The following is a 26944-nucleotide window of genomic DNA, read 5'->3' on the forward strand; positions in this document are numbered from 1 at the left end:
GGTTTTACATTCATTACACATGAGCATGTACTCAATTCCCAATATTTACAACAAAAATACAAAACTACCCTTTTATTCACCCAATGTCCCAAGATTTCCCACATTTAAATGACACATGATGTGTGGAAAATGATCCAACACAAAACTCACCGGCAAGTGTACCGGGTCGCATCAAGTAATAATGACTCACGTGAGTGAGGTCGATCCCACAGGGATTGAAGGATTGAGCAATTTTAGTTTAGTGGTTGATTTAGTCAAGCGAACAAGAGTTGATTTGAGTGATTTGTATCCAACAGGAGCTAAATTGCATGAAATTTAAAGGGAGAGAGATAATTGACAAGAATTTAAAGTGCAGAGAAATTAAAAGAGCTGAATCTTAAAGTGCAAGTAATGTAAATTGCAGAAACTTAGATTGCAAGAAATGTAAATTGCTTGAATTATAAAAGGAATTGGGAATTGGGATTGCAGAAATTAAACAAAGAAAAGTAAATTGCAATGGACAGGAGAATAAAGGATGAATTAAACTGAGGTAAATCTCAAGCAGAAAAGTAATTTGGCTTGAAGAAGACGCAACAGATAAACAGAAAGGAAATTTCAGATCTCAGGGGTCAAGAGACTAAAAAACCAAGTCTAGATCTCACTACCTTCCTTGATCCAATTCAAAGATCAATTGCAAAAGAATTAAAGATCAAACAGTAGAAAAGGTGAATTCAAATTTCAATTTCTCAAATGGTGTAGTGAAACGAAAACAGAGAGAGATCTCAAGGTGAGATTGAGACAGAATTTCCTCAATTCTCAACACCCAAGACTCAAGTAAAGCTTTGCAGAAAATGAAAATAGAAAACCCAGAGGAGAAGGGAATTCAATTTTCCTCCCAATTCTCCAAGATCTAAAAATGAAAGTTCCAGAAAGAAAATTCTAAAAGAGGTAAAACGTCCAAAGTAAAAGTAAAAATTCTGGTCCTCTTCTAAATCAAACTAACTTCTATTTATACACTTCCTTCTTTTGATCATTAAGCCTTGAATTTGGGCCTTGGCCTTGATTGAATTGGATTGAAGATAGCCTCAGTTGATTACTCTTGGACTTGAGAAGAAATTCATTTGCAATTTGGACTTTGAAGCATTTACATTTGAGTTAACGTTTGAGGCAAACTTTAACTCAAACGTTTGCGTGTTACAAATTATGCAGAACGGTGCTCTTTCTGTTACTCATGTTTGAGTTCACGTTTGAGGTCAAACGTGGGCTCAAACGTGCTCCCTCCAAGGCCATTTTGCAGCCAACGTTTGACCTCAAGTTTGAGGCAAACGTTGGCGCAAACGTTAAGTCCCCCTGATTATGTAATTGTGCCAACGTTTGACCTCAAGTTTGAGGCAAACATTGGCGCAAACGTTAAGTCCCCCTTGGTGTATTTGTGAGCCAATGTTTGACCTCAAGTTTGAGGCAAACGTTGGCGCAAACGTTGCTTCCTCCAGGGTTAGTTTTTGAGCCAACGTTTGACCTCAAGTTTGAGGCAAACGTTGGCGCAAACTTTGGCTTCTCCAGGGCTTGTTGTTGAACCAACGTTTGACCTCAAGTTTGAGGCAAACATTGGCGCAAACTTTTGCTTCTCTAGGGTATATTTTCAAACCAACGTTTGACCTCAAGTTTGAGGCAAACGTTGGTGCAACCGTTAGCTTATTCTGGGTTCTTCTTTAGCCAACGTTTGACCTCAAGTTTGAGGCAAACGTTGGCACAAACTTGAGCTCTTCCCAGGGTGGTTTTGCTGCCTTCATTTCCATTGCTGCCATCCCCTTTCTTCAACATTCCTCCAAGCCTTTTGGTTACCTGTCATCAATCAACAATTACATCAAAGCTATGCTAAAATCATGAGACTTCTTATCATCCTTGACATATAAGCAATTATAGCACAAAACCTCATGAAAATGCATCAATTTACTCATGGTTGATTGAATCCAAATACACATGAATTTCCACCCAAATGACTTACTTGTAACTCAAGAAAGTGCATAAAACCTATTAAAAACAAAGGAAAAAGACTAGTAAAATAGAGAAGTGTGCATATCCTTAATGAGCATATAGTTGAATTTAGTCCATGGGGTTTGTATGCAGACAATGGTGGTTCATTTATTGCTTGCTGTTACATAAGAGATGTTTCCTCAAAGGTTTACTAAGTTTGCTGCTATAAGGCTTTACCTTGGCTTGTTCCCTTGCTAACTTTTCCTTCTTTGTTTTGCTCAGAGAGCTTATTGTTCTTTGAAGGCTTGGTAGCAAATGTTGCAGCAGCCTTTGGCTTAATTTTGCTCAACATTCCTTCACCACAGACACATGGCTCACCCTTTTCTTCCTAGGATCATTGATGCCCAACATCTCTTTGGATAACTAAGTGTTTTGTAGCTAGGTTGCTCTTTATTGTGGACTTTCAGTTGGCAATCACAAATCAGTTGATCTAAGTGGCCAAGTTTTGAAATACTCCTCAGAACTTACTTGTCCAAGCATATCATAATACAAAAACACCACAGGCATGTGTCCTAGGGTCCAAGCTATTGGTGCCTAACCTTATTGTTTATTTTCTTTGCCACTTTTGGCTTTTTCTCTTCCTTTTTCTTTTTGTTATTTCATTCTCAAGGGATCCTAAATGGTACAAGCCTTCATAACAACAAACTAGTTCACACTTCAAAGAACATATCATTATGCAGCATTTATTTTATGAACTATGCATTAAATCAACAAAATACCACCATTAACTTTCATTCTAACTTTTGCAACATTGGATATTTACTTCCTAATTCAAACATTTCTCTTTTATTCAGGCACATGGGAAACAAAGCAAAATTCAAGGTAATAAAGGATGACAATTATTATGCAGATCATCATTCTTGACAAACAATTTCACTTGCAACCAGAGGAACACTTTAGCAGGTCATATAAGAATTCCCAAAATTAAAACATTTCTCAACAACAAGGATCAAGTGTAAATACAACCTGTTGGATTGCAGCTTTTCATTCTTCCTTCTGTTGTGTCTCTTTTGGGTCCTACTGCAGATTGTTTCCAAATGTTGGCCATTTTTCTGTATGAGTCTCAAAAGTTGCTTGCTTCTCAAGCCCTTAAGGCAGCTGGTTAGTATGCAAAACTTATTTATGGGCTTTTGAAATTACTTTGGTGTGTGAACACCAAACTTAGTCCCTTGCCACTGCTTTTCTGATGTAACAAGTTAACTAATTATGAACTCTCTTGGCCTTGCTAAAGGTTATAGAACTAAAAACTAGAAAACAGCAGATTGGTTAACTAGTTTATCTGATTGCTTGAAGCTAGCATTATGCATAAGGTGAAAATGTGTTGTATAATGAGGTTTTTGGTGGAACACCAAACTTAGAATCCTTCATTCTCTCTTAAATTATTTTGGTGTGCAACACCCAACTTAGCTTCTTGCAATATAGATAAAACTAATTAACCTTTTTATTAAAATAGTTATGAAAAGAAAACTATCTCAGGTTGGGTTGCCTCCCAACAAGCGCTTCTTTATTGTCACTAGCTTGACATCTTTCATTCTTTGGTCAGTTTAAGTTCTGAACCTCCTTTTCCTTGTTCCATTGACCTCCTAAATATGGCTTGACTCAGTGCCCATTTGCTGTGAACTGACTTTTTGTTGCCTCATCTAACAGTTCAAGGCTTCCATAAGAAAAAACCTTTGTTACCAAGTAAGGGCCAGTCCATTTGGATTTGAGCTTGCCAGGGAAAATTTTGAGCCTGGAGTTATACAGGAGTACTTACTGTCCTAGTTTGAACTCCTTCCTTGAGATCTTCTTGTCATGCCACCTCTTGGCCTTTTCCTTGTATATCTTGGCATTGTCATAAGCTTCTAGCCTAAACTCATCCAACTCATTCAGTTGTAGCAGCCTCTTCTCCCCTGCTGCTTGAGAATCAAGGTTGAGAAGTTTAGTGACCCAAAAAGCTTTATGTTCAAGCTCTATAGGGAGGTGACAAGATTTTCCATATAACATCTGAAAAGGTGACTTCCCGATAGGGGTCTTGAATACTGTCCTGTATGCCCAAAGTGCATCCTCTAATTTTCTGGCCCAATCTTTCCTGGTTGCTCCCACAGTCTTTTCTAGGATCCTCTTCACTTCTCTGTTTGCAAGCTCAGCCTGGCCATTGGCTTGAGGATGGTATGGTGTAGCTACTTTATGGATCACTGACGATCGGCATCTAATGTCGGTAAAGAAATTCACAAATATAATCGTGTTGTAAGTATAGCTTCTAAACCAACAGAAAATTCTTTCGTACAAACATTTTGGTTGTCACAAGTAACAAACCCCTTTAAAATTGATAACCGAAGTATTTAAACCTAGGGTCGTCTTCTCAAGGAACTGCAGGGAGGTGTTCTTATTATTGGTTATGAGTTTTGTAAATTGGGGGTTTTGAAAGTAAAGAACAAATAATTTAAATGACAAGTAAAATAAATAAATAATTGTAAAATAAACTCTTGGCAAGGTATGAGAACTGGAATTCCTATCCTAGTTATCCTTATCAATGGTGATGATAATTGGGTTTTAATTCCACTTAGTTAACCTTTACTAAACAAAGGAAGGTCAAGTGGACTAATCAATTTGATCCTCAGCTCCTAGTCAATTCCTAAGGAAAGACTAGAGTTATTGGAATTCGATTCAATTAGCAAAAATAACAATTATCAATCACGATGAGTTTGATAACTCAAGAGTCTCTAATTAATCAATTAAAGCCGAGAATATGAAGAGCTAAATCATAAATCTGAAATACCTCAATTGCATTAATAAAAGAAAATCAATCTAAACATAAAGAGTTCATAAGCCAATTTGGTAACATAAGTAATTAAAGGAGAGCATTAAAGTATCTGAAAGTAAAAGAGAAATATAAAGTAAAAGAAATATTGAACCTGATAAAGAGTTGAAATACTAAATCCTTTAAGAGGAATCCTAATCCTAAAACCTAAGAGAGAGGAGAGAACCTCTCTCTCTAAAAACTACATCTAAATTGTGAAAAGTGAATTATGGAAGCCTCCTCTTGAATGGATGCATTCCCCCATTTTATAACCTCTAATCTGTGCATTCTGTACTTGGATCTGGGCCAAAAAGGGTTTCAGAAATCGCTGGGAGCGTTTTTTGCAGTTTCTGGTGTGTGGCGTCTGTCACGCGGTCGCGTCATCTGGGAGTTTTCCTTGTCACGCATTCGCTTCGGTCACGCGTATGCGTCATCTGCATTCTGCTCAAGGCGCGCGTCCGCGTCAGTTATGCATTCGCGTCACTGCCTTTTCGCGCTAGGAATGCGGCCGCGTCGTCCATGCGTTCGCGTCGCTGCCAGTTCCTTCAAAAACTCTATTTTGTGCTTTCCTTCTATTTTTGTATGTTTCCTTTCCCAACTACCTAAATGAATCATGCAATTCTAATTGTTATTCACTTGTATATAAAGCTTACATGTAGTTAAATTAATTCATATCCTCAAGGAATCATATATGCGTAGCCAAACCATAGATAATGTTAAAGCAATTTTACAGTTGAGATGGGTAAAAATATTTCACAAACTTGCAAGACAATTAACAATTTAAGCAGAGATATATGGTGATGAGCTATTGAACCCTCACTGGATTTTGTGTTTGCTCTCTAGTTACTCAGTGTTTATTGGGTTAATCACTATATTCTTTTTCTATCCTTACTTTCTATAACTTTGTTTTTCATCTAACCAATCAACAAATATGGAATACAGACATACAAAAATCATGAGGTCTTTTTCAAGGTTGTAATGGGGCCAAGGTAAAGGTGAGGGTATATGTATAAGGCTAAGTGAGCTAACAAGTGAATCCTTGATTAGTCTAAGATCTCACCTAACATACATACTTTATAAATCAAAGTTTCTTTAACCTATCTGCCCAAATTTTCCCTCTTTGTATTGCAAACTCATGTATTTAAGTTTGTCCCTTGTGCATTGATTCTCTTTATTTTGCATTTGGGGAATTTTTGTATCCTCTTATTAAATACTGGAAAAATTAAAATATTTTTTTTTATCTATGCACATGGTAATTCAATTGTTTTGATTTCACATGAGCATGCTTCCCAAATTTTTATTTTGAAACATCCTATTCTTTTTAAATTTCTGCTTTGTTTCTATCATCCCATGTTCCCATAAAGTTCCCCATTCTTAAATTGTACACAATTTCTATCTTAAGCTAACCAAGGATTCAACTTGGGGTTTTTATTTGTTTTTCTGCTTAAGGCTAGTGATGTAGTTTATAGAACAAGAGGGGATTAAAAAGCTCAAAAGGGGCTAACAAGGGTGATGCACAAGGTAGGCTAATTTGGGATAAGTGAGGAAAAATTCAAATGATGGCCTCAATCATTTCTTAGTATGTATCTATATTCTATAATTGGACATATAGATTAAAACAAAGTAAAGAACATCAGAATGAAAAAGAAGGGTAAAACACACAGGAATGAAATTTATGGTTTGAATGCAACCATACAATTAAGCTCAAAACTCACAGGACTGTGTGTTCTCCAGCTCAAAAATCATATATCAGTTATACATGTCATGCAAGTAAAAATTAAGAGTTCCCATTATTCTCAATGTAAATCTTAGGGTGGCCCTTAAAATCTTAGTGTTGTTCCTTGATGAAATGTTGTTAACTAACTAACATGTAATGTTATATATACAAGGTGTGTGGATTATTTTAATTTACTAAAGTCTCTAGTTTACTTCCTTTTTATTTTCAATTTAAACCAAACTATTATATGCTAAAAGGGTCAATTATACTAATTAATCCACATATTCTATAATTAATAAGTTTAGAATTGCAAACAAAACTAAATGGCTAAGATATGAACTAAAGTGCAAAATACAGAAATAAAATAAAAATATAGCAAAAGAACAATGTATAAGTACTGAAAAATAAAAATAAAGATAAAAATACAGAAAAATAAACAAAATAAGATAAAAGAGTCTGTAGTGGTTCATCAAAAAAAATACGCCAGGGATGGCGACCTCTCCACACTTAAAATATAGCATCGTCCTCGATACTCACTCAAGCTGGGTGTGAAGGAGTGTCAACACTGGAAGGATGGGCTGCTGGAGTCTCGGTGGTGGCCTGAGGATCTGCAGACTGGATGAGGGTAGGAGGATCTGTCTGCTGCAGTGGATGTGCTGACTGGAGAGGGATCTCTGGGTCTGTGGCCTGAAAATGATGTGGCTCCTCCTGCTGTGGCACAGCCTGCTTTGGTCCAGCCTGCTCAGCCTCTCTCTGTGCATGTGTCTCATCCTCATGCTCGTCTGCCTCCTCCTCAGATGGCTCTGATGGTGTGTCAGGCTCGGAGGGGATGTCGCCACCAGATCGGATCATCAACTTGAGGTGCTCATAGCGTCGCTTGTTGCGACACTCAGATCTCTCATATCGCCGCCGGTTGCGGTGCTCCATCTGGTCCAGCTGCTGAAATAAGCGATGCACGAGGTGGTAAACGGGCTCTAAGGCAGGTGGAGGCACAGTGGGTGGGGCTGGTGCAGCAGTGGAAGAAGAAGGGGCAGCTGAAGATGTGGCTGCCTCACCAGAAGCGGTAAGGAATGGAGGTCTGTGGCCTAAAGCCTGAAACTTTCTGCTGTGGGGAATGATCTTCTTGCAGTCTGCAATAGGTGACTTCTCATCAGCAAGCTCCCAAGGCACGTTAGCTCGGCGGCCGAGCTGGGTAATCAGATATGGGAAAGGGAGAGTGCCTCTGATATAGACCCTGGCCATGTAATACCGGACGAATCGTGGAAGGTACAGGTCCTTACCCTCCATCACACACCAGAGGAGGGTGATCATAGCAGTAGGCAGCTCCATCTCATGAGTACTCGGCATAACAAAGTTGCTCAGGATCTGGTGTCAGAGCCGAGCCTCATCATTCAGATACATTAGCTTGATTTCCTTAGGCATTGATGTGTTCTTTCCCATGACCCAGGGGATAGTAGGATCAAGGGCTATCCTCTACTTGACAGCATCCAAGTCAAATCGCATAAAGTGCATGTCCTCTTTAGCCTTTTGGTAACCGTCAGGCTGATCTGACTTAGGCTGAAGCTGCAGAATATCCTTAATGGCTTCCTCAGTGACCAGTATCTGTTTCCCTCTGAGGTGCACTGCATCCAGGGAAGTCTTGAAATAGTTGCAGTAAAACTCTCTTACCCAGGAAGCATTGACCTCTGTCAGGTTTCTCTCCAAGAAGAACCAGCCTCTTTGTTTTATCTAATCGGAGGTGTACTGCTATAGTTCTTCTGGAATTTTTAGAGTTCTCTCCAGGTACAGGTTTCTGGAGGTGGCAAACACTGGATACTTTAGCTCACAGTATCTGTTTGCAAATTTTACCGGATCATTAGCAATGAGGAGCTGATCAGCCTTCTCCTGCGGGGTAAAGTACTTTTTCCGCCAGGAGTCATCATGCATAATGTCCAGGATAGACATAGAGGATTCACCTCTTTTCCTTTTACCAGTGGTTGCCTTGCCTTTTCCTTTTCGTTGAGGGTCAGACATCCATGATGGGTTGTCTCCCACCTAGCACTTTTAGTTAAAGTCCTTAAGTTGGACATTGGATGAGCTTCCTGTTATGGTGGCTTATGCTTAAATTCATCCAGAAATCTCCACCAATGTTTGGAATGCCAACAGCCTCCGGGGTCCCAAACTAGGCATGTAAAGCTGTTAAGCAGCTTCAAACAAGTTCTCAGGCTCCCGGGGTAACGAATGTCAGAATAGATTCCAGGATCCCAAACTTTGCTTTTAAATCCTCCGTTGTCTTGATCTATATTCTTTGATTCGGGCGGTTTAGAAATTGTATTCTCACCCAGATGACCAAAAATCTTCCGAGACCCATTCAATTGAACTTGATACCAATCCTTGCACTTCGAATTGAAGCGTGGAACCTTATTGAATCTTGCACACCAGCTCTGAGTACGAGCCATTTCCCTCTTACTCTTAAAGTCGCAGAAAGCTCTAAGCTGGCCATCTATTTCAAGCAAGCCATATTCAAGTGGAAAAGTAAGGATAAAGGTTAAGGATTGTACCCACTTGAAGCTTGTATTGGGCGGTTATGGCCTTGGGATAGGTGTTTCCAGTGGTTCTGTAAGCTCTACTCCCTTGTATTTTTCTGTGCTTTCCTCCACTTCCTTACAAAATTCTTCAACTGCAACTGCGTCCTGATCAAAGTCTTCTATGTCTTCCTCGTCACTTAAGTCATACGTTGGAGGTTGAGATAAATCTACCTCAACATCATCTTCATATTAATTTGGGAAAGATTCTTCTAGCTCAAAGAATTCACTTGCAGATGCAAGTTCATTACCAAGAGAACTTGATTTGTTATTATCATCATTAAGGAAACTTGCGTCTTGGGTTATTACGTGTAGTTCTTCATAAAATACCTGCTTTGGGGGTTGTGCACTATCCTCCTTAGCATCAATTGTAATGTCCTTGACGGAATTTTCCACAACTCTGGATTCCCATGGAGGTTCTGCATCTCCTAAATCTTCAATCAGTACTTCTTCTTCTTGGATAATTTGAGCTTCCTCCAATTGTTCCAGAACAAAGTTATGCTCCTTACTGCCTACTAGGGTTTCTAGTGTGTTCTTCATGCTACATTTGTCGTTAGAATCTCCACATGAAGCTATTGGAGTTCCTTGAGTGTCTAAATGTCTTAAAGATAATTGATTAATTGCTTGCTTCAGATGATGAAGGGTTGTATGAAGTTGATCTACTGTTTCCTTAAGGTGAGCTTGTGACTCTTGAGGTGATGGATATGGACATGATACATAGGAAAGTGGTGGTGTTTGGAAGTAATTGGATTGGAATTGGGGTAAATATGGATCATAGGGTAGTGAATGGTGAAAAGGAGCTTGTGAGTGTGGTGGTTTGAAGTTATGTTGAGAGGATGGTCTATAAGCACAGGGTGGGGCTTGTTGGTAACTACCAGGAGGTCCACCATATCTATCAGCTTGGTATGCATTGTAGAATGGTCCTTGCCCATGATATCTTGGAGGGTGTTATTGCCTAAAGGGTTGATCAGATCCTCTTGGCTCCATCCATCTTTGACTGCTTAGACCTTGATGCATATTCCTGTTATAGCTTCCACTCCTTTCAACAAATTTAGAACCAAACTCAAAGCGAGAGGGGTGAGAACACATAGTAGCTAATAGGAATAAAAATAAAAAAAAACAAAAACAAATAAACAAATAAAAGAAAAAATATTTACAATAACCAATAATAAGGCACACGTTTGCAGTTTCCCGGCAATGGCGCCGTTTTGACAATCGGCATTTAATGTCAGTAAAGAAATTCACAAATATGATCGTGTTGTAAGTATAGCTTCTAAACCAATAGAAAATCTTTTCGTACAAACGTTTTGGTTGTCACAAGTAACAAACCCTTTTAAAATTGATAACCGAAGTATTTAAACCTCGGGTCGTCTTTTCAAGGAACTGCAGGGAGGTATTCTTATTATTGGTTATGAGTTTTATAAGTTGGGGGTTTTGAAAGTAAAGAACAAGTAATTTAAATGACAAGTAAAATAAATAAATAATTGTAAAATAAACTCTTGGCAAGGTATGAGAACTGGAATTCCTACCCTAGTTATCCTTATCAATGGTGATGATAATTGGGTTTTAATCCCACTTAGTTAACCTATACTAAACAAAGGAAGGTCAAGTGGACTAATCAATTTGATCCTTAGGTCCTAGTCAATTCCTAAGGAAAGACTAGAGTTATTGGAATTCGATTCAATTAGCAAAAATAACAATTATCAATCACGATGAGTTTGATAACTCAAGAGTCTCCAATTAATCAATTAAAGTCGAGAATATGAAGAGCTAAATCATAAATCTGAAATACCTCAATTGCATTAATAAAAGAAAATCAATCTAAACATAAAGAGTTCATAAGCCAATTTGGTAACATAAGTAATTAAACGAGAGCATTAAAGTATCTGAAAGTAAAAGAGAAATATAAATTAAAAGAAATATTGAACCTGATAAAGAGTTGAAATACTAAATCCTTTAAGAGGAATTCTAATCCTAAAACCTAAGAGAGAGGAGAGAACCTCTCTCTCTAAAAACTACATATAAATTGTGAAAAGTGAATTATGGAAGCCTCCTCTTGAATGGATGCATTCCTCCACTTTATAACCTCTAATATGTGCTTTTTGTACTTGGATCTGGGCCAAAAAGGGTTTCAGAAATCACTGGGAGCATTTTCTGCAGTTTCTGGTGCGTGGCGTCTGTCACGCATCCGCGTGGGTCACGCGGTCGCGTCATCTGGGAGTTTTCCTTGTCACGCGTTCGCTTCGGTCACGCATTCGCGTCATCTGCATTCTGCTCAAAGCGCGCGTCCGCGTCAGTCATGCGTTCGCGTCACTGCCTTTTCGCACTAGGCATGCGGCCACGTCGTCCATGCGTTCGCGTCACTGCCAGTTCCTTTAAAAACTCCATTTTGTGCTTTCCTTCCATTTTTGTATGTTTCCTTTCCATTCTTTAAATCATTCCTGCCTTAGGGGATCTGAAAATACTCAACACACAAATCACGGCATCAAATGGTAATAAAAGGTAATTAAAATAATTATTTTTAAAGCATAGGAAACATGTTTTTCACATATATCACATAATAAAGAAGGGAAAGTAAAACCATGCAATTTCACATGAATAAGTGGGCGAAGGATTGAATAAATCACTTGAATTGAGCATAAAATATATCATAAAATATGGGTTTATCAATCACTCCATATTTGCGAAGGAGTTTCTCCATTTGCTTGTTACAAAAATGTCCACCACCATCACTTATAAGTCCTTTAGGTACTCCATATCTAGTAAAAATGTGCTTCTTTAGGAATTGAAGAACAATTTGTGCGTCACATGTGGTTGTGGCTATTGCTTCCACCCACTTTGAGACATATTCCACTGCTACTAAGATGTATTTGAAGGAGTAAGAAGGGGGGAATGGTCCCATAAAATCTATGCCCTAAAGATCAAATAGCTCCACTTCAAGAATGAAATTTTGAGGCATCTCATTCCTTCTTGTTAACCCTCCAGCTCTTTGGTATTCATTACATCGGTGAACAAACTCTCTGGCATCCTTGAAGATAGTTGGCCAATAGAAGCCACTCTGCAGTATCTTTGCAGCTGTTCTTTCTGGGCCAAAATGTCCACCATAGGCTGAACCATGGCAATGCCACAATATATCTCTCAGTTCGTTTTTAGGGACACACCTCCTAATTACACCATCAGAGCATCTCTTGAATAAGAAAGCTTCATCCCACAAGAACCTTCTTGCTTCATTAATTAGCTTCTTCACCTGTTGCTTGGAGAATTCTTGAGGTATCTTCCTTCCTACTTTGTAGTTTGCTATGTCGGCAAACCAAGGTGCTTGCTGAACTTGAAAAAGGTGCTCATCAGGGAAATTCTCATTCACTTGCTGTGGTTTTTCCTGGTTGGCTTCTTATGGCACTCTTGATAAATGATCTGCTACTTGATTCTCACTCCCCTTTCTATCTCTTACTTCAATATCGAACTCTTGTAGCAACCGCACCCACTTAATAAGCCTTGGTTTTGAATCCTGTTTGGACATTAAATACTTGAGAGTGGCATGGTCAGTATATACTATAACCTTTGAACCAATCAAGTATTGTCTAAACTTATCAAATGCATATACAATTGCTAAAAGCTCTTTCTCAGTGGTGGTATAATTTTTCTGTGTTTCATTTAACACTTTGCTGGCATAATATATGACATGGTACAGCTTGTCTTTATTTTTCCCCAACACAACACCAATAGCAAGGTCACTTGCATCACACATAAGTTCAAAAGGTAGTTTCCAATCAGGGGGTGTGATAATTGGTGCTGTAATGAGTTTTCCTTTTAAGGTTTCAAAGGTATGTTTGCAAATGTCATCAAAGATGAAAGGGCTATCAAGCATTAGCAAATTGCTCAATAGTTTTGCTATTTTTGAAAAATCTTTGATGAACCTCCTATAAAAGCCAGCATGCCCAAGAAAGCTCCTTACTGCTTTCACATTGACAGGTATAGGAAGTTTTTCAATAATTTCTATTTTAGCTTTATCAACTTCTATACCTTTGCATGACACTTTATGCCCAAGAACTATCCCTTCAGGAACCATAAAATGGCATTTCTCCCAATTTAACACCAGGTTAGTTTCTTGGCATCTTTTCAAAACAAGAGTTAAATGATGCAGACAAGTGTTAAATGAATTGCCAAAGACAGAAAAATCATCCATGAAGACTTCTAAAAATTTTTCCACCATATCAGAGAAGATGGAAAGCATACACCTTTGAAAGGTGGCTGGGGCGTTGCACAGCCCAAAGGGCATCCTTCTGTAGGCGAAAACTCCAAATGGACATGTGAAGGAAGTCTTTTCTTGATCCTTGGGGTCCACCACTATTTGATTGTACCTAGAGTATCCATCTAGGAAGCAGTAATAAGCATGGCCCGCCAATCTCTCCAACATTTGATCAATGAAGGGTAGAGGGAAATGATCTTTTCTTGTAGCATCGTTCAATCTCCTATAGTCTATGCACATTCTCCACCCAGTCACTGTCCTAGTGGGATTAACTCATTCTTCTCATTGGTGATGACTGTCATTCCTCCTTTTTTTGGTACAACTTGAACTGGGCTCACCCATAAGCTGTCAGAGATTGGAAAGATTATTCCAACATTCCATAGTTTGATGACTTCTTTTTGAACTACCTCCTTCATGGTTGGGTTGAGCCTTCTTTGGAGTTAAACTACAGGCTTTGATTCTTCTTCCAACAGAATTTTGTGCATACAAATGGCTGGGCTAATGCCTTTGATGTCTTCAATTGTCCAACCCAAGGCTGTTTTGTGAGTTTTCAACACTTCAATCAACCTTGCTTCTTCTTCCATACTCAAGGAGGAGTTAATGATCACTGGCAGGGCCTCTTTTTCTCCAAGAAACACATATTTGAGGTAAGGGGGAAGGGGCTTCAACTTCTGTCTTGGCTTATCCTTCTTCTTATCTTCAATGGAGATTTCTACCACTTCCTCTTCTTGTTCCTCCTCCATTTCTTCTTCATGTTGTTCTTGACAGGTGGCCTCTAACATTTCCTCTATCAGATTTTCTATCATATCCACTTTCATGTAGTTCTCTTGTTCAGGGGGGTGTTGCATTGATTTAAAGACATTAATGACCATTTGCTCATTGTGCACTCTGAAGATCATCTCTCCCTTCTCTACATCAATAATGGCTCTAGCTGTGGCTCGAAATAGCCTTCCCAAGATGATTGAATTGTTCCCTTCCTTTTCTGTATCCAAAATCACAAAATTTGCAGGGAAGATAAACTCTCCCACCTTTACTAAGAGATTTTCCACAATTCCATTGGGTGTCTTGATTGATCTATCAGCCATTACCAAAGACATCCTGGTAGGTTTGAGTTCTTCTATGGCAAGCCTTCTCATCATTGATAACGGCATCAAATTAATACTGGCGCCAAGGTCACAGAGAGCTTTGTCTAAGGTCATCTTGCCTATGGTACATGAAACTACAAAACTCCCTAGATCTTTGAGCTTTGGTGGGATACCCCCTTGAATCACAGCACTACATTCTTCAGTGAGAAGCACTTTTTCCTTCTCTTGCCAACTCCTCTTTTTGTTGATAAGCTCTTTCAAAAATTTTGCGTATAGAGGCATCTGCTCTAGTGCCTCAGCCAGTGGAATGTTTATCTCCAATTTCTTGAAGACTTCAAGAAATTTAAGAAAGTGTTGGTCCTTTGCTTCTTTGTTGAATCTTTGGGGATATGGCAATGGAGGTGTGAAGTTCACTCCCTGCCTGTGATCCTTGGTTGGTTTTTCCATTGCTTCCTTCCCTTTTCTTGAAATTTGTGGCTGGTCTTCCTTTTCTTGACCCTACTTGCCTGTTGTCACATCCTTGTTGCTAGCTTCCTCTTTTTCTGTTGGTTCTTTGTTGCTTTCCTTAGGCTTCTTGGTTGCTTTTTTGTTGTCCACCAATATTTTTCCACTCCTCAGCTGTATAGCTTTGCACTCCTCTTTTTGATTAGAAATGGTGTCGCTTGGTAGTGAGCTTGATGGTCTCTCAATAGCAATTTGCTTGGAAAGCTGTCCAATCTGCCTCTCCATATTCTTCATGGAAGCTTCCTGGTTCTTTATTGTCATCTCTTGGTGCTTCATCATTTTCTCCATTAAGAGCTCCAAATTGGTGATCCTCTGAGAGTCTTGTGAGATTGGTTGGTTGTGGGGTGTTGAGGGTTGATGGTAAGTGTTTTGGTTGGTGGCTTGGTTATTGGATGGATGATGGTTAGAGTTGGGGTAAGTGTTTTGGGGTTTTCTATATGTATTTTGGTTGTTATTATGTTGGTTGTTGTGGTTTATATTTTTCCAACTGTTTTGGGTTGAATTCCTTTGCAATGGCTGTTGAGTCTGAGTGTGATTGTCTCCCCATTTGAGGTTGGGATGGTTCTTCTAGGATGGGTTATAAGTGTCACCATAAACCTCATTGTGTCCAGAGCATTGATTGTGCATGTAGTTCACTTGTTCTTGCTGTTGGTCTTCACAAGCTTCTTCACCTTGCCCCCATGTGGTTGATGGCTGACTTGTATTTACTGCTGTAACTTGGAGGCTATCAATCTTCTTGGCCATTTGCTCAAATTGTTGCTGAATCTGTTGCTGCATCATTTTGTTTTGAGCTAGGATTGAGTCCACTCCTTCCAACTCCATCACTCCTTTCCTTTGTGATGGTTGGCATTGCCTTTGGTGAGCAAAGAAATATTAGTTGTTAGCCACCATATCAATGAGATTTTGGGTCTCCTCTGTAGTTTTCATGAGTTACAAAGAACCTCCAGCTGAATGATCCAGAGCCTCCTGAGATTTCAATGTCAAGCCTTTGTAAAAATTCTACAATATGTCCCATTCATTGAACATTTCAGGAGGACACTTCCTGATTAGAGCCTTGTATCTTTCCCATGCCTCATAAATGGGTTCAGTATCCATCTGTGTGAATGTTTGTACTTCAGTCTTCAACCTAATGATCCTCTGAGGCGGGTAAAATTTGGCAAGAAACTTGCTCACTAGATCTTCCCAATTGTTGATGCTATCTCTTAGGAATGACTCTAACCATTGAGTAGCTTTGTCTCTGAGGAAAAATAGAAATAACAGCAGCTTATAAATGTCAGGATGTACACCATTGGTTTTGACAGTATCACAAATCCTCATAAAGGTGGATAAGTGTTGGTTCCTCCTCCATAGGAGCAGTTGTTTTGAACTAAGGTGAAGAGCTGTGGCTTCAGTTCAAAGTTGTTTGCATTAACATTTGGGGTAATAATGCTACTCCCACAATGTCTAGGATTTGCAAATGTGTAGGAAGCCAAAACTCTTCTCTATGGTGGATTGTTGTTGTTGTTAGCTGCTCCTCCTGGTGGATTTGTTGGGTTTGTTGAGTGTTCCTCCATATCTTGGAACTCTTCTTCTGAATCCTCTTCTCCAACAATGCCTTTCCCTCTTTCTGCTATTCTTAATCTCCTGAGGGTTCTTTCGTCTTGTTCACAAAAAGTGGGTATATCTCCCCTTGTTCCTGACATACAACTAAAACAAAGAAAATCACACAAAACCAGAAAAACAGTAACACTTCAATCCATTGCTTGAGTGAAGTTTTGGTTAGCTTAAGCAAAAATTCAAACAGTTAGTGGGTTAGTCAAAAATCAAAGAAACTAAAAAGAAAAAAATATGCTTAATCTAGATCACCACCTTACTTAATCATTGTCAACCTAATCATTCCCCGGCAACGGTGCCAAAAACTTGATGTGTGGAAAACGATCCAACACAAAACTCACCGGCAAGTGTACCGGGTCACATCAAGTAATAATAACTCACGTGAGTGAGGTCGATCCCACAGGAATTGAAGGATTGAGCAATTTTAGTTTAGTGGTTGATTTAGTCAAGCGAACAAGAGTTGATTTGAGTGATTTGTATCCAACAGAAGCTAAATTGCATGAAATTTAAAGGGAGAGAGATAATTGACAAGAATTTAAAGTGCAGAGAAATTAAAAGAGCTGAATCTTAAAGTGCAAGTAATGTAAATTGCAGAAACTTAGATTGCAAGAAATGTAAATTGCTTGAATTATAAAAGGAATTGGGAATTGGGATTGCAGAAATTAAACAAAGAAAAGTAAATTGCAATGGACAGGAGAATAAAGGATGAATTAAAGTGAGGTAAATCTCAAGCAGAAAAGTAATTTGGCTTGAAGAAGACTCAACAGATAAACAGAAAGGAAATTTCAGATCTCAGGGGTCAAGAGACTAGAAAACCAAGTCTAGATCTCACTACCTTCCTTGATCCAATTCAAAGATCAATTGCAAAAGAATTAAAGATCAAACAGTAGAAAAGGTGAATTCAAATTTCAATTTCTCAAATTGTGTAGTGAAACGAAAACAGAGAGAGATCTCAAGGTGAGATTGAGACAGAATTTCCTCAATTCTCAACACCCAAGACTCAAGTAAAGCTTTGCAGAAAATGAAAACATAAAACCCAGAGGAAAAGAGAACTCAATTATCCTTCCAATTCTCCAAGATCTAAAAATGAAAGTTCCAGAAAGAAAATTCTAAAAGAGATAAAACGTCCAAAGTAAAAGTAAATATTCCGGTCCTCTTCTAAATCAAACTAACTTCTATTTATACACTTCCTTCTTTTGATCATTAAGCCTTAAATTTGGGCCTTGGCCTTGATGGAATTGGATTGAAGATAGCCTCAGTTGATTGCTCTTGGACTTGAGAAGAAATTCGTTTGCAATTCGGACTTTGAAGCATTTACGTTTGAGTTAACGTTTCAGGCAAACTTTAACTCAAACGTTTGCGTGTTAAAAATTATGCAGAACGGTGCTCTTTCTGTCACTCACGTTTGAGTTCACGTTTTAGGTCAAACTTGAGCTCAAACATGCTCCCTCCAAGGCCATTTTACAGCCAACGTTTGACCTCAAGTTTAAGGCAAACGTTGGCGCAAACGTTAAGTCCCCCTGATTGTGTAATTGTGCCAACGTTTGACCTCAAGTTTGAGGCAAACGTTGGCGCAAACGTTAAGTCCTCCCTGGTGTATTTGTGAGCCAACGTTTGACCTCAAGTTTGAGGTCAAACGTTGGCACAAACGTTGCTTCCTCCAAGGTTAGTTTTTGAGCCAACGTTTGACCTCAAGTTTGAGGCAAACGTTGGCACAAACTTTGGCTTCCCCAGGGCTTGTTGTTGATCCAACGTTTGACCTCAAGTTTGAGGCAAACGTTGGCGCAAACTTTGGCTTCTCTAGGGTATATTTTTGAACCAACGTTTGACCTCAAGTTTGAGGCAAACGTTGGCTTCTCCTGGGTTCTTCTTTAGCCAACATTTGACCTCAAGTTTGAGGCAAACGTTGGCACAAACTTGAGCTCTTCCCAGGGTGGTTTTGCTGCCTTCATTTCCATTACTACCATCCCCTTTCTTCAACTTTCCTCCAAGCCTTTTGGTCACCTGTCATCAATCAACAATTGCATCAAAGCTATACTAAAATCACGAGACTTCTTATCTTCCTTGAAATTTAAGCAATTATAGCACAAAACCTCTTGAAAATGCATCAATTTACTCATGGTTGATTGAATCCAAATACACATGAATTTCCACCCAAATGACTTACTTGTAACTCAAGAAAGTGCATAAAACCTATTAAAAACAAAGGAAAAAGACTAGTAAAATTAGGCTAAGATGCCTTGGCATCAACACACACACACACACTAGCCTAAGCTAATCAAAGATCCAAATTAAGGACATTTATTATTTTTCGCTTTAAGGCTTGGGATGTGCTACATTAAGAACAAGTGGGTTAAGCATAGGCTCAAATTGGCTAACAATGGAAGATAAAAGGTAAGGCCATTTGGGTAAGTGAGTTATTTGAAATGATGGCCTCAATCATATAAATGCATGAATACACAAAATAATGGACATAAAGAATCAAACAAATCAAAGATCACAATCATAGAAAGAGAATAATGCACACAAGAAGGGAAAATAAGTGGTTATAAGATGTAACCACGCCATTAGGCTCAAATCTCACAAGCTTGTGTTCTTAGCTCAAAAACCATGTTCCAAAATAAATTCTTTCAAGCAAGATCAACAAAAATTGTTTTCAAATTGGTAGGATGCCCTAAAACAGTATCTTGGAAAAGAAATCATTACTCTAACCAAGTAGTCCTAATAGGAAAGAAGTGGTAAAAATATGTACAAATTCTAACTAACATGCAACCTATCATGCAATGCAATAACTATCTAACGAAGAAAATAAAAAAATTTGGTGTTGAAAAGGACATTGTTACCCATGGAGATCGGTCGAACGACCTCCCCACACTTGAAGATTGCACCATCATCGGTGCATGCAAAGAAGAGCAAGGTGGATGGGTTGCTACAATTGATGAGCTTCTTCAAAAGGTTGTGCGGATGACTCGTTTGTTGCCCCCATTTCGAATCTTTTCCTTTTCCTCCTTTCTTGGTGGCCAACCTAAAGGAAGAGAAAAAGAAAGAAAATTAAGCCTATAACAAAGATATCAAAGCAAATAGAACATAGGCGGGGGCTAATGCCAAATAAGGGTATGGTTCTCTACAACATGGTAGCTACAACATGTGAGTGAGAAAACATTGTAAACTAATGGCATATCAACTAATACTTGATGCAAGAGTAAAGTTAGAGCATGAAGAGCATAGTGAGCATCAAGTTCAAATAAGAAAAAGTGGGTTATGAAAGACATGTAAGCTCACATCAATGCACAAAGGATACAAGGATCCTCAAAGGTTAAGCATTGAATTAGAAATTTCGTTATCCATCAATATCAAACAAGTCTAGAGGCACTAAGATTTACCAAGAAATTCTCAACAATTGAGTAAGAAAATGCAACACCATTATTGAAAGAAGAGTGACGTTAGGGATTTTTGCCAGTAAAGAATTTCATAAAAACAGTCGCGTTGTAGATATAGTCTCTAAACCGACAGAAATCCCTTCGTACAAACGTTTGGTTGTCACAAGTAACAAACCCCTTAAAATTGATAACCGAGTATTTAAACCTCGGGTCGTCTTCTCAAGGAACTGCAAGGAAGTATGTTCTTATTATTGGCTATAAAGGTTGTAATCGGGGTTTAGAAGGTGAGAAGCAAGTGATTTGAATGACAAGTAAAGTAGATGGCAATTGAAATAAATAAATACTGTAAAGCAACTTTTGGCAAGGTAAGAGAAATTAGAAGTCCAATTTAGTTATCTCTCTCAACAATAATGAAAGTTGAATCTAAATTCTACTTAGTTAACCTTTACTAAAGCAAAGGAAAGTCAAGGGACTAATTAGTTTGACCTTCGAATCCTATTTAATTCCTAAGAAAAAGTTGGGATTATTGAAGTTCAATTTAATTAGCAAGATAGCGATTATCAGTTATGTTGAGTTTGATAATGTTGAGTTACTGATTTCTTAACCAAGACCAAAAGGGGAAAAAGTAAAATTGCTGGAATAAAATTGTCCTTAGATGGAAAGCAATGGTAACACAAATTAAAGAGAAAGCAATCAATAACTAAAATACCTCAAATAATCATTAATTCAAATCATAACATGGAAAGGGTTCATAAGTCAAGTTGGCAACATTTATAGATACGAATAAAAGCATTAAAGTAAAAGTAGCATAGAAACATAAATTAAAGTAAATGCTAAACCTGGATCGAGAGTCACTCTTAAAAACTAAGAGAAGTCCTAAATCCTAATCCTAATCCTAAGAGAGAGAGGAGAGAACCTCTCTCAAACTAAATCTAAATCATGGAAAGTAGTAAAAATGCGAGCTCTCCTTTGAATGGATGCATTCCCCCACTTTATAGCCTCTAGTCTGTGTGTTCTGCACTTGGATCTGGGCCAAAAAGGGCTTTAGAAATTGCTGGGGGCGTATTTTGTAAATTCTGATACGTGGCCTCTGTCACGCGTCCGCGTGGGTCACGCAGTCGCGTCATTCGGAGCATTTCCTTGCCACGCGGTCGCGTCAGTCACGCGTCCGCGTCGTATGCGTTCTACTTAAGGCGTGCGGTCGCGTCAGTCATGCGGCCGCGTCGCTGCTTCTTCAATTCTGGCACGCGATCACGTCATCCATGCGATCGTGTGGATACCAGTTTCTTCAAAACTCTGTTTTGCACTTTTCCTTCCATTTTTGTACGTTTTCTTTTCTATCCTTTAAGCCATTTTACCTTAGAAAATATGAAACTACTCAACACACTAATCACGGCATCGAATGGAAGTAAAGGTAATTAAAATAATTGATTTTAAAGCTTAGGAAACATGTTTTTCACATACATCACATAATAAGGAAGGGAAAGTAAAACTATGCAATTAATATGAATAAGTGGGTGAAGGATTGAATAAATCACTCAAATTAAGCACAAAATATATCATAAAATATGGGTTTATCAACCTCCCCACACTTAAACAATAGCATGTCCTCATGCTAAATCCAAGGTAAAGAATAAGGTAAGGTTAAAGTGGTGGAATGTTATGCAATGCAATCTATTCTAAATGCATCTACCTAAATGAGTCATGCAATTCCAATTTATCCACTCATATATAAAGCTTACATGTAGTCAAATTAATTTACATTCTCAAGGAGTCATATATATATATATATATATATATAGTCAACCCTTAAATAATAGAGCATTTTAGCAAATGAGATGGGAAATAAAAACATAAACTTGCAAAACAATTGGTAAATTAAGCACAGATATATGTTGATGAGTTATTGAACCCTCACTGGATTTTTTGTTTACTCTCTAGTCACTCAGTGTTTATTGGGTTTATTCACTCCACTTTTCTTTTTATTCTTACTTTCTATCACTTTGTTCTTCATCTAACCAATCAATAATTATAGAGTACAGTCATACCAAAAATCATGAGGTCTTTAATTAAGGTTGTAATGGGGCCAAGGTAAAGGTAAGGATATATGTATAAGGCTAAGTGAGCTAGTAAGTGAATCCTTAATTAGACTAAGATCTCACCTAACATACATATTTAGTAGAACAAAACTTCTTTACCAATTTTCCCATATTATCCCACTTGTTGTTACATTCTCATGTTTCAATTTCATTTTTATCCCATGTGCATTGCTTTTATTTTGCGTTGAGGAATTCTTTTGTATCCTCTTTTATTAAATGCTGAAAAATAATTTTTTTTTATGCACATGGTAATTGAATCACTTTGATTTCTCATGAGCATGCTTCCCAAATTTTCTGAGTTATTTTATTTCTTTCAACTTTTCTACCTTTTGTTTCTATCATCCATGTTCCCAATAGGTTTCCCACATTTTAATCTATTCATAATTTTCTATCTTAAGCCAACCAAGGATTCAACTTGGGATTTTATTTTGTTTTTCTGCTTAAGGCTAGTAGTGTGGCTAAATAGAATAAAAGGGATTTTAAAGGCTCAAGGGGGCTAACAAGGGTGATGGGAAAGGTAGGTTATTTTGGGGTAAGTGAGCTAAAATCAAATGATGGCCTCAATCATTCTTTTGGTATGTATCTATATTCTATATTTGGACATATAGATTAAAGCAAAATAAAGAACATCAGAATAAAAAGAAGCGAAACACACAGGAATAAAATTATGGTTTGAATGCAACCATACAATTAAGCTCAAGACTCACAGGCTGTGTGTTCTCTAACTCAAGCATCATATATCATTCATATATGTTATGCAGGTTTAGTTAAAAATATTATTCTCATAAAAAAATTATTTAGGGTAGCTTTTAAAGTTTTGATGTTCCTCCTTGATGAAATGTTGTCAACTTAACTATATGATGTAATGCTATATATACAAGGTTTATGGATTTAAATCTGTTATGTTCAATTTCCTAGCTTACTTCCTTTTTATATTTTTCAATTTAAACTATGCCATCTTATGCTAAAAAGGGTAAACTATACTAAATAATCCAATAATAAGTCAGAATTACAAACTAAACTAGATAACTAAAAATATGAACTAAAAATGCAAAATGCAGAAATAGAGTAAAAATACACAAAAGTAGCAATGTATAAGTACTTAGAAAATAGCAGTAAAAAGAAAAATACAGAAAAAAATATCCAAAATAAAAGAAAAAAGAGATGTAGTGGTTCACCAAAATAAAACGCCAGAGATGGCGACCTCTCCATACTTAAAATGAAGTATCGTCCCTGATGCTCAGTCAAGCCGGGTGTGAAGGGGTGTCATCACTGGTAGGGATGGTAGCTGAAGGCTCTGTGGTGGTGGTGGGCTGAGGGTCTTGCTGCTGTAGAGGCGGTGCTGACTAGATCGGGATCTCCAGATCTGCAGCCTCGATCTGATGCGTAACCTCCTGATGTGGTGCAGCCTGCTCTGTGCCTGCCTGTGGGTGGGTCTCCTCCTGGGGCTCATCTTCCTCCTCCTCTGATGGCTCTGATGGTGTATCGGGCTCGGAGGGGATGTCACCACCCTGTCGGATCATCAGCTTCAGATGTGAATAGCGTCGGTGGCTGCGACGCTCCAATCTCTCGTACCGGCGCCGGTTACGGCGCTCCATCTGATCAAGCTGTCGGAATAGGCGGTGCACGAGGCGGTAGACGGGCTCAGAGGCAGGTGGAGGTGCAGTGGTGGCAGTAGGGGCAGCAGGTGCAGCCGTGGATGAAGAAGGTCCAGCAGACGGTGGGGCTGTCTGATCATTAGCAGGGAAGGGTGGTGGTCTGGAGCCCAAAGCTAGGAAGTTCCTGCTGTGAGGAATGATCTTCCTGTAATCCACCGCTGGTGGTCTCTCATCGGCATCCTCCCATGGCACGTCAGCTCGATGGCCTAGCTGTGTAACCAGATATGGAAAAGGGAGGGTGCCTCGGACGTGGACACTGGCCATATAATGCCGGATAAAGCGTGGTAGATAAAGGTCCTTACCCTCCATAACACACCATAGAAGGGTAATCATAGCAACTGGGATCTCCGTCGGGTCGTGAGCTATCCGTGCCTTTACAGCATCCCAATCAAACTGCATCAGGCGCATGTCCTCCTCAGCCTTTGAATAACCATCAGGCTGATCGGACTTGGCTGGGAGCCGGAGAATGTCCTCTAAGGCCTCCTCAGTGACCAGAATTTGTATTCCTCTCAGGTTTACTGCATCTAGGGTGGTGATGTAGTAGTTGCAGTAGAATTCCCGGACCCAAGATGCATTGACCTCTGTCAGTGCTCTCTCCAGAAAGAACCAGCCTCTTTGCTTGATTTGCTCAGTGGTGTACTGCTGGAGTGCTTCTGGAATCCTCAGAGTTCTCTCCAGGTATAGATTCCTGGTGTTTGCAAATGCCGTATACTTCAGCTTACAGTACCGGTTTGCAAATTTAATTGGATCATTTGCAGGGAGCAGCTGGTCAGCTTTTTCCTGCTGTGTAAAGTTCTTCTCCCGCCATGAGGAATCATGCATTAGGTCGATGATGGACTGGGAGGAATCTCCTCTCTTGCGCTTGCCAGTAGCCTTGCCTTTTTCTTTCCTCTGCGAGGCAGACATCTTGAAAAATGGGAAATCAGGATATGGATAAAATAGGGAAGCAGGCAATTAAACAAAGAAAACTCAAAGCGGCAAAGGAGAATTAGAATGAGGTAAATGAGTCAAGTAAATGTGCATTAAGGATTGTTTACTAGTTTAAAATTTGGAAAGGAAGAATTTACAATCCAAAATGTATCAGAATTCAAGTTAAATAGAAAAATAGTCATTATGCCATGGTTAGAAAGTTAGAGGAAAGTGAAAAATCAGAAAAGAGACTTTGAAAGGTTAGTATGGTTAGAATTTGAAAAAGAAGTTAGTAAAATAAAAATAAAATTAGTGAGTTAGTAAGTGGCATAAAGAAAATAGTCTATGTAACAAGGATTCACACTTATGACTAGAAATAACTCATAACCGAACAAGGAAAACAGGGTGATGTTGATTCTAATAGATATAAAGAAAGCAAGAATTGGAATCAGAATATCACATATTAAGTTTATAAACCAGGAAATTAAAGAGGATAAGAAAGTCTGCCATAGCATTCATGAAGTGGTTTGGGTAAAGCAGAGGACAACAGAGTTCAGATTGCCAAACCAAAACATGAATGAAAACAATTCACAAAAATTTTGGGCAGCACTCCGGCTAAAGTTGGATTGTCCCAGAAAATAAACAGTAAACAAGGCAGTTCATATGAATTAAAAAAACTTGCTTCAGTTACCTATAATTAATAGAAACAGGAAAATTTAGAGTAACAAGTAGCAAATGCAGGAAATCACAGCATATGAACAAGGTCACAGGAACAGCAGAATTGCAGTTTTGATAAAACAGAAGCATGAACAGTGCAAGTAAATAGACCTAGATCCACTAACCACAGCCTAAGCTACCTAACAACCTAAAAATCCACTACAGCATGCATATCTATCCATCCTAATTATGAACAGAAACAGAAAAAAAATTGTAAAATAACTGCGAAGGATAGAAAGGCACTCCAGCACCGTTTCAGCGCAACTCTCTGTCTCCTTCTGGGGTGATGTGCAATCCATGCGACGCGATCGCGTCGCTCACGTGGTCGCGTGGGATTGGTATTGTGCAAGTGACGCGATCGCATGGGGCATGCGATCGCGTGGGCCAATTTGTGCAAAACGCACAAGGGCCGTACGATTCCAGCCTAAATTTCTAGACGTTGGATATTTACGCCGATCTCCAGGGCACGCGGCCGCGTGGATGACGCGGTCGCGGGAATAGTGTTTTCGCGATATGACGCGATCGCATGGGCATGCAGTCGCATCGTGCATCCCCTCTTTTTTTTTATGTATGATAAATGCAGAATGCAATGATTAACATGAATGCTATGCATGATTCCAGGTTCAATGAAGTAAAATAAAAAGGAAATAAAAATGAAAGCAGTTAACAAGAAATAAATTGAAAAAGAAGCAACCATACCATGGTGGGTTGTCTCCCACCTAGCACTTTTAGTTAAAGTCCTTAAGTTGGACATTGTAGGAGCTTCCTGCTATGGCGGCTTATGTTTAAATTCGTCCAAAAATCTCCACCAGTGCTTGGAATGCCAATAGCCTCCGGGGTCCCATACTAGGCATGTAAAGCTTCTGAGCAGCTTCAGACAAATTTTCAGGCTCCCGGAGTGACGAATGTCAGAATAGATTCCAGGATCCCAAGCTTTGCTATTAAATCCGCCTCCGTCTTGATCTATATGTTTCCATCCGGGCGGGTTAAAGAGTAGAATCTCACTATGGTGACCAAACGTTCTTCGTGATCTATGTAATTGAGCATGATACCAATCCGTGTACTTCGAGGTGAAGCGTGGAACCTTATTGAACCTTGTGCACCAGCTCTGAGTATGAGCCATTTCCCTCTTACTCTTAAAACCGCAAAAAGATTCTTCGACCTCAGAGAATTCACTTGCGGATGCCAGTTCATTACTAAGAGAATTTGACTTGTGACTATCATCATCAAGGGAATTTGTGTCCTGGGTTATTCCGTCTGATTCTTCATAAACAACTTGCCTTGGAGATTGTACAATATCCTCCTTAGCATCAACTGTAGCGTCCTTGAGGGAGTTCTCCTTAGTTCTGGATTCCCATGGAGGTTCAGCATCTCCTAGATCTTCAACCAACTCTTCTTCTTGAACAATGACAGCTTCTTCTACTTGTTCTAGTACGAATTCATTCTCTGTCTTGTCCACTGGAGTTTCTAGTATCTCCTTCATGCTACGCTCTTCGTTAGATTGTTCACATGGGGCTGTGGCTGATCCTTGTGTAATTGAGCGCCTAGAAACCCATTGAATTACTGCTTGCTCCAGTTGTCGAATGGTTGTTTGAAGTTTATTTATTGTTTCCTTTAGGCGAACCTCTGCTTCTTGGGTTGTCGGATTTGGACATGATACATAGGAAAGTG

Source organism: Arachis ipaensis, chromosome B09, assembly GCF_000816755.2.
Source record: "Arachis ipaensis cultivar K30076 chromosome B09, Araip1.1, whole genome shotgun sequence".
NCBI lineage: Eukaryota > Viridiplantae > Streptophyta > Magnoliopsida > Fabales > Fabaceae > Arachis > Arachis ipaensis.